The following is a 13,907-nucleotide window of genomic DNA, read 5'->3' as shown; positions in this document are numbered from 1 at the left end:
GATTCAATGCCACTAACACTAAAGCCTTTCCAGAAGTTGGAGACAGCAAAAACCAAAGGATATGCTACACCTACAAGGCTGCAACGTCTTATATGGTAATTCTGGGGCCACTAGCAGGAATCCCAGCGATAAGAGTTACATACAAAGATCTGCTATCCTATGCTTTCATGTACTGTGCAATGACATAATTTGTCTCCAGAATTATATTTTTTTTTTCCTCGGAGCATCGCGAGGTGCTGAAAATTATCCTCTCTCTTTCAGGAAGGCAACAAAGTTTTTTTTAAACATTGTTTGTGCTTTAGTTCCGTTTGCTCTTTAAGAATTTTGTCTGGAAATACAACTGTGGGGATATAAATTTACAGTTCTTCCAATATATTCATTATTGTTCCTTTAGGTACAAGATGTAGAATTTTTGCTGCATTTTCTATTTGCTCTGCTTTGTATTTATGGTGCAGAAGTGTATGTAGAATTTGGATTGATTACTTTCAGTTCGCGTTCTTTAATTGAGATGATCTTACCTGTTTGTCCAATGCAAAACTGGTTACAAACATGCTACAAGATACTTTTACTAACTCCTGGGTTCGAGAAAATTGGGATTTTTGTTATTCCTGATTGTATTTCCGTTTGCAGCGCGTTACGGTGCAGAAAGCCCTTTTCAATTGAATTTTCCTGAAATTTGGCACGTATGTGGGTTTTGTGATTTTTCTTCTCTTATTTTTCTATTTATATTTTGTGATTTTGATTGTACACCTTGATTATTGTCCTGGTATTACTGCAGAGTTAGAAGCATTCTGCTGTCGGTAATTTCAAAAAACTTTGATGTCGAAGTCGCAGCCTGCCTCCGACCGATACATATGAACGCGCAACTCTCGAGGCGGCAAATATGCACACTGTTTTTCTGCGTTGACAGGGGAACGTCGTCTAACGTTATAATGCTGATTGAATCGGGTATAGCATCGAGTTCGAATAGTCCCACGCGGCGGAAGTTAATTCCTCGATAGTGTAGCGTAGACAGTTGTTTACAGTATTGTAGGGGGTTTGGGTTATTGCCAGACAACGATTTGAGGAATTAGGTAGCTTCTTGGAAATTACGAACTCGTAAATTTTATCTTAGGCTGTAAGCTGTTAAATTTTTGGTGGATCATTTGTATGTCTACGTATCTATGACAATACATCAATTTATCTAAATTGGACCAGTTTCAATTGGAAAAAAATTTCTTCCAGTCTGTTACTAAATACGAGGAGCGTTCATAAGTAATGCAACACATTTTTCTCTGAAAGCAGTTCAATTTTATTGAGGTTGCCAATACACCACATTATTCCTCACTCTTTTCGCTACAAAACCCATTTTTCAACAATCACCATACTATTCCGCACTCTTTCGGCTACAAATCCCTATTTACCAACAATCCCCGTCCAATGTGGCGGCCTTACGCCACCTTGCTGGGCCTGTATGCCTGCATCGTACCACTCTACTGGTCGAAGTCGGAGCCTACGTCTTTCTACATCCATAACCTCCGCAGCATTCACGTACTGCTTCCCTCGGAGTGCATCCTTCAGTGGGTCAAACAGACAAAATCCGGATGATGCGCGATCCGGGCTACACGGTGGATGAGGAACCGTCCACTTAAGTTTTGTGACCACCTCTAGGATGCGCAGACCTGAGAGAGACCTTGCGTTGTCATCAAGAAGTTCGTTTGCACTTCTGTGGCGGCGAACAAGCTGAAGTCGTTTCTTCGGTTTCCTGAGGGTAGCATAATACACTTCAGAGTTAGTCGGTGCACCACGAGGAAACACAAACAGAATAACAGTCCCATAGTCACTATCAGCCTCGTCACGCGCAAGGAATCCCGCGGAGGCAGTCCTCGTTTGCCCTTTATGATTTTCTCTTAGGTGGCGAGGAGCCCAGTGGGCATACAACTTTAAGTATCCCAACTGTTGAACGAGTGTGTCAGCAGGGACGTCCATTTGTGCAGCGAGGTGTTTGTGATCCGTCGCCCATCTCGAATGAGTGTCCGCACGTTCCATATTACACGAGCCACAGCCGGCCCGCACGCGTGAGATCGGACGTTTTACACGACCTTGTTGCGACGACAGACCCCTCGCTTAATGACTCACCGTGCTTTTGTTCGTAGTCCGCTTCCGTAAACATTCAGCAACTGCCTATGCCTACCTGCGATGCCCAGCTCAGCTCAATGACAGCTCCCCCGAACGCACCGTCGTTACAGAAATCGTTTTGAAGGTTACATTTAGCACCGCCATCCTCTATCGCAACTTCATGTAACTATAGGGACTGAATATACCACGATGAACCACAATAAATTCCGTATTTTTGTCAACGGAAATTTGCCAAAGTATTGCATTACTTATTGAATTTTATTCCCTTATCAGCAACTGTGCCTGCTATGCAAATACCCATTGCCATTCCACCTAATTGTTTGTATTTTTTTTCAAATTAGAAATAGTTTGTGATACCGTGAGTTCCAGTAATTCAGTTATTTCATATGCATCAATAGTAGACATTTTTCTGTGGAATATAAAGTTTTTTCTTTATTATCTCATTGTTTCTGACGCGCGCACGCGCGCGCCTGTGTGTGTGTGTGTGTGTGTGTGTGTGTGTGTGTGTGTGTGTGTGTGTGCGCGTGTGCGTGCGTGCGTGCGTAGCTGGTTATATTAAGTGATATAAATTTTTCTCCTTAGGGGATCTGTATGTCTTTTACAGTGTGAGCTAATATCTTAGAATTTTGATAGTGTATTTTTACTGTATGCATATAACTTGGTTCGTAATGTATTTAATTTATTACTTAAAGTACAGGTTAGGCTATCAATGCAATTAATTGCAGATGGTATTGGAATCAATTCTTTATGTATTTTGGGTTATGCTCATAAGGATGTGGTTTGGAGACTCATAAAAATATATGATTGCTGATCTTAATCTGAGAGGACCACTTTACAAATTTTCAATCTCAACTGACACTCCAAATCAGTATTCTAATACATAAAAGCGTAAATATCTACGAAAACAGAATTTAATACGAGAAAATTACAAACTGCTGAAACGAGACTCGTCGTGTAGATAAATAATGGCCTAATAAATTCATTGTGCAGTAGAAAACAGAAAAATATTTAATAGTGTATTCCAAAAGCCTTGTGCGCTGCTATCGAATGGAACGTCACTGTGGCGTAAAACGCCACTCTGAATCTGTTGAAGTAGTGAAGACTTTACCAAGTACTTCCAGCCTATCGATATCTTTCATTACTTTCTCTTGACAAATAGCTGAAGAATTTGCGACGGATAAAATGTAAGTTTCTATACACTTTGTACTGAAAATGTTTACGGTCGGCCTCCCTGAGGGCATATTGGTGCGCGCGCGGGGGGGGGGGGGGGCTGCGGGCGGTGTATGCGATCGTCGATTGTCGTCGGTTTCTCAACGAAGAAGCAAGGAAAATACGTTTATAGGAGAGTGTCTGAACATGTTTGCCTTTGATTTTTTAACCCTAGTAGTGTATACCCTTTGAAATTGTTACAAGAAGTGTACATCAGGGTCCAACACAACGACCCTTAATTGTTTGCTAGAGAAATTGCGTGAATATGGATTATTTTAGAATGAAATTGGGCACTCATGTACTAAATTCATGCCACAGCTCTTACGCACTTTTTCAGTCGGTATTAACTTTAATGCATCCAGAAATGTCATGGAAACTTTTCAGGGACAGCTGTGTTACAACAGTTGCCATTCGTACAGTGGACAGTTTTCTTCATTCCTGTCTGAAATTCGACAGACCGATCACTTCCGCCATTGACCTTAACTGCTGCAGGACCAAAAGCTAGGAAATCACTTTCATCATGGAAGTCACCTACATCACTTTCACGGTTGAGTTGTTCTATGACTGCTTCCTGTTTAGAGTCTTCCGTTAGTAAAACGTCATTCGTACGTGCCACTTCCACATAAATAACTCCACACTCAGTGACAGACCAGTTACACAATGTATATCTGTGGCCACAGTGACCGTTCAAAAAATAGTTCCCGTCACATCTAACCCTTATCCTCCCAGGTCTTTTTTCTTTGTCCCACTCTGTCCCAGGTGTGGTCTGACAGTCCGCTATATTTAAATAGCCATAAAAATTGCATTCAGCAATTTTAGTGAAAGTTAAGTTCTTTATGTGAAAGCTAACGTTAATACCACACAAAAATATCCAAATAAACTTTAAAATTTATTTTTACGAAAAAATGCATCTAAGCAAAAAATGCACAAAATGAACATAATATTACTTGGTAATGTTAATGGTATTAAAATCAAATACTTGCACTGTAAATTTTAATATTTGCTATATTTTTTTTTATACTTGTAACAACAAAAACATAAAACAACTTCCATAAACATCACAAAAATGAAAATTACACTAGTACTTTGCAGATTTTTAGTTTCGTTCTCAGAGGTTTTCTTTACACTAGCTAGAAATTTTTGTAGGGAAATCGAGACTGGCTTCTTGCAACAATGACAAGGCACCTTTCTCTTCTTTTCTGGGTCACAGATGGAGAATGTTTTGCGTTTTTCCAGTCTTTGTACAACGACTTTTATTCTTGGTTCCGCTATACCCAAAACACAGTGGATGGTTGCACGAAGTTTACATGGTATGTGATAGTGGTTGATTCGCTTCTTATCTGTGATGTCGGCAATGAGTTGCCATTATGTCCAACATGCGGATTAATAATGCCACTGGCCATCGTTGGAAGAGGCTTAGACGACCAGCGATATCTGTCTCAACTAAATATATTTCTAGCAGAATCTTTGGCTAAAGATTCAGTACCTACACTTCCGTCTCCATCATTTTGATCACTTTCAAGGAATCCAAGATGGCAAGGTAAATTCCCCCCCCCCCTCCACACACACACACACACACACACACACACACACACACACACACACACACACACACACGTATCCGCGAAAATAATCCGATTTGACTAAAATGTACGAGTTTTGCAACGCCTTTGTCCGGGATCGGCAGTTGAAATGATGACAACCTTAGGTATGAATAATGGTCCCGTCATAGGTTCAATATTTATTGCACTACACTGGGTATTGCGCTGTAACACTTAGAACGAACACCCGTCTGACAGGCAGACACGGTCTCTAAAATCACCCCAAGGTTTTAGCCGGCTAAGAGGGTCTCATTTGTTGTTCAGTCGTATTGCAGTAGTCACGCGCCTCGCTGTGCCGATTTACCCAAGAAAATTTGCTTCCATTCTCGACACAGAGAGAGAGAGAGAGAGAGAGAGAGAGAGAGAGAGAGAGAGAGAGAGAGAGAGGGGTCAGGGCAGAAATCGGAACAATTTTTAACTCATGAAGTACCGATCCTGTAGATATCCTGCTGATAAAATTGGAATCATAAAAGCTCGCACAGGGGCGAGCAAGTCGACTTCTTCCCAAACTCCGCGCTCAACGAAACTGGAGTAAAACTTCATGCATGGTGCAATAAAAAATTATTCCTCGTCATGTACTTCACAATGATAGGCAGCGTATAAGTAAAACAGATATACCGACACAGTCACAAACAACTATCTGCGCATTAGCTGCTATATGATGTCACGCGATAATACTTTTCCCTCAAATCTTACAACGTCTGCAGATTTTATTTACAGTACAGATATCTTGTGGATATTACGAATGCTCTTCCTTCCAGAGGGGGTGGCAATGTATAGAATTTAAATCTCTACATTTTTCAAAAATGTAACCAACGCTCTTGATAATAACGAGGGAGGGAGGGAGGAAGCAGCGAAAGTGTGGTGAAAAGTTTCATGGAAGTGAGTAAGAGGAGGGGAGAATGACACACAGAGGATACGATTTTCTTAAAAGATCGGCGAGAAACAAATATCACTCAAGGGAAGCGACAATCGCAGGCCATCAATTCCACACAGAAACGCCATTTACTTACATTATTCCTTGCGCATAATTCAACTGAATCTCACACATTACGCAACAGAACAAAATTCCTTCGTGATAAAGTTCGGTTCATCTATTACGGTAATCACGCAATATACAAGCCAAAGTTTTTGGTTGACCGGGGTTAGCGAAATGCATTACTTACCTCCTCATGAATCGACGGTTTACTCCCGCAGACACACCACCTCCTTTAAGGAAATGCAGAATATGTAATAAGCGTACAACGTAACTTAAAAATATTGGAAATGTAAAAAATACATATTCCGTTGGCTTTCGTAATTATTTTGAGAAGAAGGTCGGTCTGGTAGCATGAAGCCCGAAATTGTTTCTGTCCAGTATCATGCTATACGTAAAAATAACAACACTGGTTGGCGTGTACACAGATTATCCACGTTCTTCCATGGTTTAGCCATGACCGCAGAATTTACGTGTCATCGTGACCTACAGTCTGTGTAGTTTCTTCCTCCAGCGTAAACACAAGGATGGTTTTTTTCTCTCCTTTTTTTCCTTCAGTTGCTACTGACAACCGGAGAAGGTACATTAAGAAAGTTTCAGAAGAACTTGACTAAAAGTGATGGTACTATGCAGAAGCACGAAAGATGCGTTTTGTAAGTGATTATGGGGCAGTCCTTCCTACTTGCAGCTATTATCCACATTAGTCTTTTATGAAGATTTGTGAGGAGCGAAAATTACAATAAATTTTCTAGTTTGCGTATATATTCACGCAGAGTTGGCTCAAGCTCTTCTTGTCTAGGGGTCTGATTCTTGAAGCTGAAATTTATTTTAGTGCCTCATGGTTGAATTGAAGATTGTTGCAGAATTTTTGTTGTTGGGTTAATATATTTTGTCACATTTTAGTATATCATACACATTCACATTGACAAAGCCGGATTTACACTGTTCGCACAAAATACAAAAATCGTCCGATCACATCAGAGGCATGCTTGCTACCCTCTGACTCAGCGGAAATAACAATATTCCAATAATAATATACCACAGGGTTTACGATTTTCTATTAGTTTCGATTATTATTTCAGAAATGAATCCAGAAATAAACATAGTAAACAGTACTATATTGCGTAATTAATAATAGAAATTTTAAGTGTGCCAAATAATTCGTAATTTCAAATGTTTCTAAGAGAAAAAAAAAATTATAACTGTACGTTCAGAACTAGTACTTATAGATTACAACATCCAAAATAAAGTAATTCCTTTTCATAAATTTTAGCTTGAAATAACCTACTGTGTATAAAATTATATGAAAGTTTTTAGAAAAGCAGCTGAGACAATACTGAACTGTCCAAAATTCGAAAAATACTACTGGTATCCAGAACTACTGTTGAGGAAAGTAACGGAGAATGTCCCGTTACAAGGCCTATGCTTGTAGCGGCCAAAGTTGTCTAGAAAAAAATATGTACTAGCTCCTCTTCGATTCACGATCAAACAGGTCCACATAATTCCTTCGGATTGTTACGCATTACTCACATTTTCAATTACAACGTCAAATCTGCAGCAATTACCAAATAGCATGAGTGAAATTAGGGCAAATTCTTAACAGTGAACTTTAAAATTAAAATCACAAAATATCTCCAATACGTTTAAACGTAATACGTATCCTGCGATACATTAACCAGGTAACATCATCTGCCGAGACGTAAAATGAGCGTTAATGGGTGATGAATCTGAAATGGACGCATGTAAATATCACGGGAAACGTCTTACACTTACACTTGCCAGTACGGTAGTAGTTGAAATATACCGTAACTCTGAAATTAGCAATAAAAAAATTTTTGGAGGCGCCGGGTATCGATCCCGGTACCTCTCACATGCTAAGCGAGCGCTCTACCATCTGAGCTACGCCCCCAGTACAGTAACATTGACCGGGTATCTTGAGAAGTGGCATGTACGTCCTTGTAACGGGCCCTCGATTTCTTGTTACGTCACTCTCCGGTGAACGACGAAAGTTGCTCGGCTGGTACCTACTGGCTGAATATCAAACGCAACTGGGGGCGTAGCTCAGATGGTAGAGCGCTCGCTTAGCATGTGAGAGGTACCGGGATCGATACCCGGCGCCTCCAGTATTTTTGTCACGTTTGTTGCTGCACTGAGGGTTTTTCGTTTAGCTGATGATCAAAAGTAAAGCCGTCATCGTGTACTAGGCATAGTCCTATTTGAATAAACGCCGTTGTCTTACTGCGATCTTTGAGCTGACTTACGATACCTGTTGTAGGGATAGTTTAACAATGATTCCAAACCACAGTGCACCTAGGCCAGAGATGAATGACAGATTAAAAAACCTAAGGTTAACCAAGGATCGTACCACAAACCTTTTATTCTCAAATAAAATTGCCAATATATTTTACATCATGTAACTCTCATAAAAATAAATACAAAAACATCAGTTTCCTCGTGACTTGAAAAAATAATATTCATATCATATTAAAATAAAACACTGGCTGATGAAACTGTTAGTCCTGAACAATGAATCACACTCACACTTAAACAATAACTTCAGTAGGCGCTTTTTTTTTAGAATAACAAAATGTTTATTTTTTTTACTGAGATTTGCAAATGCTGACAGAGGGATACGAAGAGTTCATCTACACATCAGGAAAATCTGTTGCATCCCACATTTGGCATTTGAAGTAGATATTACTCAATCATTGAAATACGAATAACATTTTCGTTGAACGATATAGTACATGGAGTAAAGATAACAAATAATTTAAAGAATACAGTATTTATGGTGATATCGGTAACAACAGAAAAGAAGATTCCATTTAATGCGTTTATGAAATTTAGGAATTGCTTCCATTTTCACCGTCCGCTTACATTTTATTGCTGAATCTTGGGCATTTCAAATTACTGAGGTTCTTCGTAGGATCTAAAGAAATCACGAAATGAGGAGAAAGATGGCACAATTTACATTAATTAAGATATGTGGGTGTGCTGCCTTCGAATTTTTCATTCTGTTGTCGGTATCGGTTGAGGTATTAGATGCAGTGCACAGTACTAGGTCGACTTTTCCCGCTTTACTGTCACAAGTTACAGACCTCTGCCGCTAAAGGGCTACGAGCTGAAGTTTATAAGTAAAGTAACTACATCGGTGCGTGATAAACAGCGTGCTGTAATCAAGTTTCTAACCGCAGGAAATGTACCTCCAATTGAAGTGCATAGAGGAATGAAAGCTGAGTACTTTTTGAGCGTGAGGGTTATGGGTTTCTTTACAACAATGTAACAGCATTGAAAGCTAAGTTCACCTTTTTGACCCCGATAACAAGAGAGCAGCAATGGAGTTCACGAAGCATCACCGACGCCAAAAAGTGCAAGATCATCCCATCGGCAGGCTAAGTAATGCTCACAGAATTATGGGATGTTCAAGGTGTAGCGCATTTGAAATTTTCTAAAGCCACTTCTGCAAGGTACTGTGATCCTGGCATCACGAAATCGAACGGTTTTCCACACATGGGGCACCCTCTCTTCAGCGAGACAATGCAACACAGCACAAGAACCCTGCGACGTCTGCAACAATCATCCTCCATACAGTCCGAACGTAGCCTCATCCCATTTTCATTTGCTTCACTTTGATAATGATTAAACGGTGCAAGCAGAATTGAGGTGGCTCTGTCAACAATGTCAAACATCCTACAGTGAAGGTTTCAACAAACTTGTCTTTCGTTGGGAGAACCGTGAGCCTCGCGAGGGTGACTGCGCTGAGAAATAAATATGTAGATGTGAGGAATGGAGGTGTAGAATGTTAACATAGTTATGCACATTTAAAAAGATATAAGAGTTTTCACATTAAAAAAATCCGGAGGCATTACTGTTCAGCTCGCTCTCTTGCGTTGCTCACAAATTTACATGCGTTTTACATATTACTAACAGTAGTGCAATTAAACACGTTTCCAATACTTCTCTTTTGGACTTCGCTTCTCTTTAACGCTCGTGTGGGATTATAAACCACTTATTCTTGCCCTCTTATTATTTTACTTCTTTTTGCTACAAAAGAATGAATTTCAGCTTGTGAAGACTCAAGTTCTAGATCTTTCTTTTAAAACTATGATGCCGACTCAATACGACCCCTAATTTCAGTAATGATGATATTTTTATCTGTTGTTAACTTGCGTATAGATAACCACTGTCATCGCATTTTGTTTGGGTGAGAGTTAATTACGGTCAGATGTCAAGTGTTCCAATCAGGTCCACATGACAGTAAATACACATCATTACGGGAATACATTTTCATACTGGTTGGGTGGAAGCCTTCATATACCTTAGTTTTTTCATTTCAGCCTTTAATTTGTTCAGTATAGTGGTATTTGCAGAATTAACTGCAACTTTACTCTACAGTAACGTAAACTCCTGTTGTCTTCCCTCCTTCGTGCTTTTAAGTGAACGACGACCATGAAGTCGTAGCAGATACCCCCTGCTTGTAGTATGTGGATAATGGGCCTATAAGATAGTTTGTGACGTCCTTTGTTTTCCATCTCGTTTGTTCTTGCACGTAACGTTTGTTATGTGGCCATCAACAGTCATTATGAATTCATTTCTTTGTTGCATGAGAACATTTCTCTCATATTTTATAAGAATTTCCTCCACTCCACAGTTCCATTGCAAATATGTTAGGAATATAGTATATGGAGTTGGTTCCGTGGTTTTGGGGCAAAGTTCGGCTACTCGTTGATCTTTTATCATGACTTCATCAAATGAAGACAGGTATGAATCTCATGAACCTGTTCAGCTTTTGCCCTATCTCTTTCACGGGACAATTTTGTTCTCTCATTTAGGGAATTAAAATTTCCAGGGTTGCTTTACAGCTTTTGATTTTGCTTGTTTCTTGTTTATTCCAAATCTAATACCATACCGCTTGCTATTTATTGAAACGGTAGCCCATCAGGATGCAGCTGAATTCTTTTATCTCCTTAAACGTTTCTTCAACGCGTGCAGAACTCTTCCCTTTTGGACTCATAATTCACCCTTTCCTTGTATGACCATTTTCTCAACAGCAAGAATTATCAACAGAAAATTTAATGTACTTTGTTATTTCTGGTAAAGTCGGTACTGTAGTTGCAAATTTTGCTTTTCTTGTCCAGTCCGTTTCACACTTTCTGTCCAGGACTTAAACCTGAGAACTTCGCATCTTTGAACTGGAAAATCTTCTGACAGTATTCTCTGTCTTATGTGGGGTCTTGGCAACTGTCTCTCCTTGTTCTCTCGGAGTATTTTAATGGAAACATTTGGAAACACTGCATTTTATGCACTGTTATTTCTCGGCTCTGTCCCATCAGATTTCTCTGACTGATGTTCTGGAGGTGTTTAAGCAGTTGCATCCTTTGATTCCAGAGCTCAGCGGTACTGCAGGTATGGTATAGCATTCGTTGTAATCTCATTGCGCTTCCGGTCCAAGGAAGTATGGTTTGACAAATGTACTTACACATGTTTGTTTATGCATGAAAACAGGCTATCACTATTGTCATGTCCGCAGCTCGTGGTCTTGCGGTAGCGTTCTCGCTTCCTGCGCACGGGGTCCCGGGTTCGATTCCCGGCGGGTTCAGGGATTTTCTCTGCCTCGTGATGACTGGGTGTTGTGTGTTCATTATCATTTCATCACCACTGACTCGCAAGTCGCCGAAGTGGCGTCAACTAAAAAGGGCTTGCAATACGGCGGCCGAACTTCCCCGCACGGGGCCTCCCGGCCAACAATGCCATACGATCATTTCATTTTCCTACTGTCATTCATCTGAACTCAACCATCAGCAGCATCTCAAAATGACTGTGGTCTAATTCCTCTACAACACATCTCTTTCATTTCTGAATGTCAGTTCATCTTCACCACATTCCCATTTCCTCAATTCTCTTCACTTTTTTTTCCTTCTTCTTGAATTCTTCCGGCAGACCTTCCTGTGACTTCTACATCTGAAACATCATCTTCCTATTCTTCATTATGGTCAAATTCATCCACGACATCAAATTCTCATGACGTCATGGATTCAACACCGTTTCTCACAAGCGTCTTCTAACCAAACTGTGTGCCTACGGAGTATCGCCTCAGTTGTGCGACTGGATTCACGATTTCCTGTAAGAAAGGTCACAGTTTGTAGTAATAGACGGAAAGTCATCGAGTAAAACAGAAGTAATAACCGGCGTTGCCCAAGGAGGTGTTATAGGCCCTCTATTGTTCCTGATCTATATTAACGACATAGGAGACAATCTGAGTAGCCGTCTTAGATTGTCTGCAGATGATGCTGTCATTTACCGTCTTGTAAAGTCATCAGATGATCAAAACGACTTGCAAAATGATTTAGATAAGATATCTGTATGGTGCGAAAAGTGCCAATTGACCCTGAATAAAGAAAAGTGTGAAGTTATTCACATGAGTACTAAAAGAAATCAGCTAAATTTTGATTACGCGATAAGTCACACAAATCTAAGGGCTGTAAATTCAACTGAATACTTAGGGAGTACAATCACAAATAACCTAAATTGGAACGATCGCATAGATAATATTGTGGGTGGAGCAAACCAAAGACTGCGATTTTTTGGCAGAACACTTAGAAGGTGCAACATGTCTACTAAAGAGACTGCTTACACTACGCTTGTCCGCCATATTCTAGAGTACTGCTGTCTGGTGTGGGATTCGCATCAGGTGGGGCTAACGGGTGACATCGAAAAAGTTCAAAGAAGGGCGGCTCGTTTTGTACTATCGCGAAATAGCGGAGATAGTGCCTCAGACATGATACGTGAATTGGAGTGGCAATCATTAAAACAAAGGCGATTTTCGTTGCGACGGGGTCTTTTCATGAAATTTCAATCACCAGTTTTTTCCTCCGATTGCGAAAACATTCTGTTGGCACCCACCTACATAGGGAGAAATGATCATCACGATAAAATAAGAGAAATCAGGGCTCGCATAGAAAAATTTAAGTGCTCGTTTTTCCCGCGTGCCGTTCGAGACTAGAACGGTAGAGAGACAACATGAAGGTGGTTCATTGAACCCTCTGCCAGGCACTTTATTGTGAATAACAGAGTAATCACGTAGACGTAGATGAACACGAGAAGATTCTCTGCCTTGTTGGTGATCACTTTTATGGGTGAAATCATGTTCCTCGTCGTCATTTCTTTCATCTCCTCTTTCTTCTACTTGTGCAAGAACTACATTTTCCTGTATTTCTTCAGGACATCTACTTTCTTCCACTACCCCACAGTTCGCTTCATGTGCCACGCTATAACTTTCCCTGACCGCACCGACAGTTTCACTGCAACTATTCATCTTGTCTCATCCCAGGAATCTGTGCTAATGCTTCCATTTTCAGCGCCCGATTTCATTTTAACGCGTTTATAACATTCGGTTGTTGCTTACATTTTCACCATCCGATTCCATTTTAACACGCTTATAAAATACGGCTCCTCAGAAGCAAGAGAGCTTTTCAAATTCGAACAACTACGCCCGTGAAAAGCACTCGAGAACCCTTTAAGCCGAAGCTTTGTAAGTCCTATACGTCTGAGTTTTCTGAGGTTTGGCTATAAACTAATCACGATGACCTGCAGAATGCGAGATATTGCAAGAGGTTTCAGCAACACACGCTACATGATTGGTTGGTTTAAAGGAGGGTAGGGGGGGGGGGGGGGAGGGGAAGGAACCAAACTGCGATGTCATAGGTCCCTTGTTCCCGGTAATAAAACCCACCGTCACGTATAAAACGTAAAACTAAATTAGCCGATGACGTGCTGTCAGCTAAAATTGCTGGCAACGAGTCCGGTAACTGAAGTTTCCGCCGCAGGGCAGCCAAAGAAGGGCAGCTCACCAGATATGGGCCACTGTCAACCGGGCGCCGCACCGAGACTGAGGTGGGTCATCACGGCGCAGGATGTAGCCGTGTGTCACCCAAGCGTGTAAAATGAGGATTCGACAGAGAACCACGGAGTCTCTCCGAGAGGCCCGCGTGGAGGTCTTCCAC

The 13,907-nt window shown here is 40.7% G+C and overlaps 1 protein-coding gene and 2 non-coding genes across 12 annotated transcripts in view; 1 reads left to right on the top strand and 2 right to left on the bottom strand.

Annotated features, from left to right (window-relative positions):
• The window catches only part of LOC126185003 (ran-binding protein 3), a 298,168-nt gene that overhangs the window by 184,028 nt on the left and 100,233 nt on the right, over positions 1–13,907 (bottom strand). The gene's annotated exons all lie outside the window — the stretch shown is intronic.
• Trnaa-agc (transfer RNA alanine (anticodon AGC)) lies at positions 7,741–7,813 on the bottom strand. Its single transcript has one exon. It is a non-coding gene; the product is annotated as a tRNA-Ala (tRNA).
• Trnaa-agc (transfer RNA alanine (anticodon AGC)) lies at positions 7,955–8,027 on the top strand. Its single transcript has one exon. It is a non-coding gene; the product is annotated as a tRNA-Ala (tRNA).

This window comes from Schistocerca cancellata, chromosome 1 (genome assembly GCF_023864275.1).
Source record: "Schistocerca cancellata isolate TAMUIC-IGC-003103 chromosome 1, iqSchCanc2.1, whole genome shotgun sequence".
Lineage (NCBI taxonomy): Eukaryota > Metazoa > Arthropoda > Insecta > Orthoptera > Acrididae > Schistocerca > Schistocerca cancellata.
This window is presented reverse-complemented; position numbering and strand designations above follow the sequence as displayed.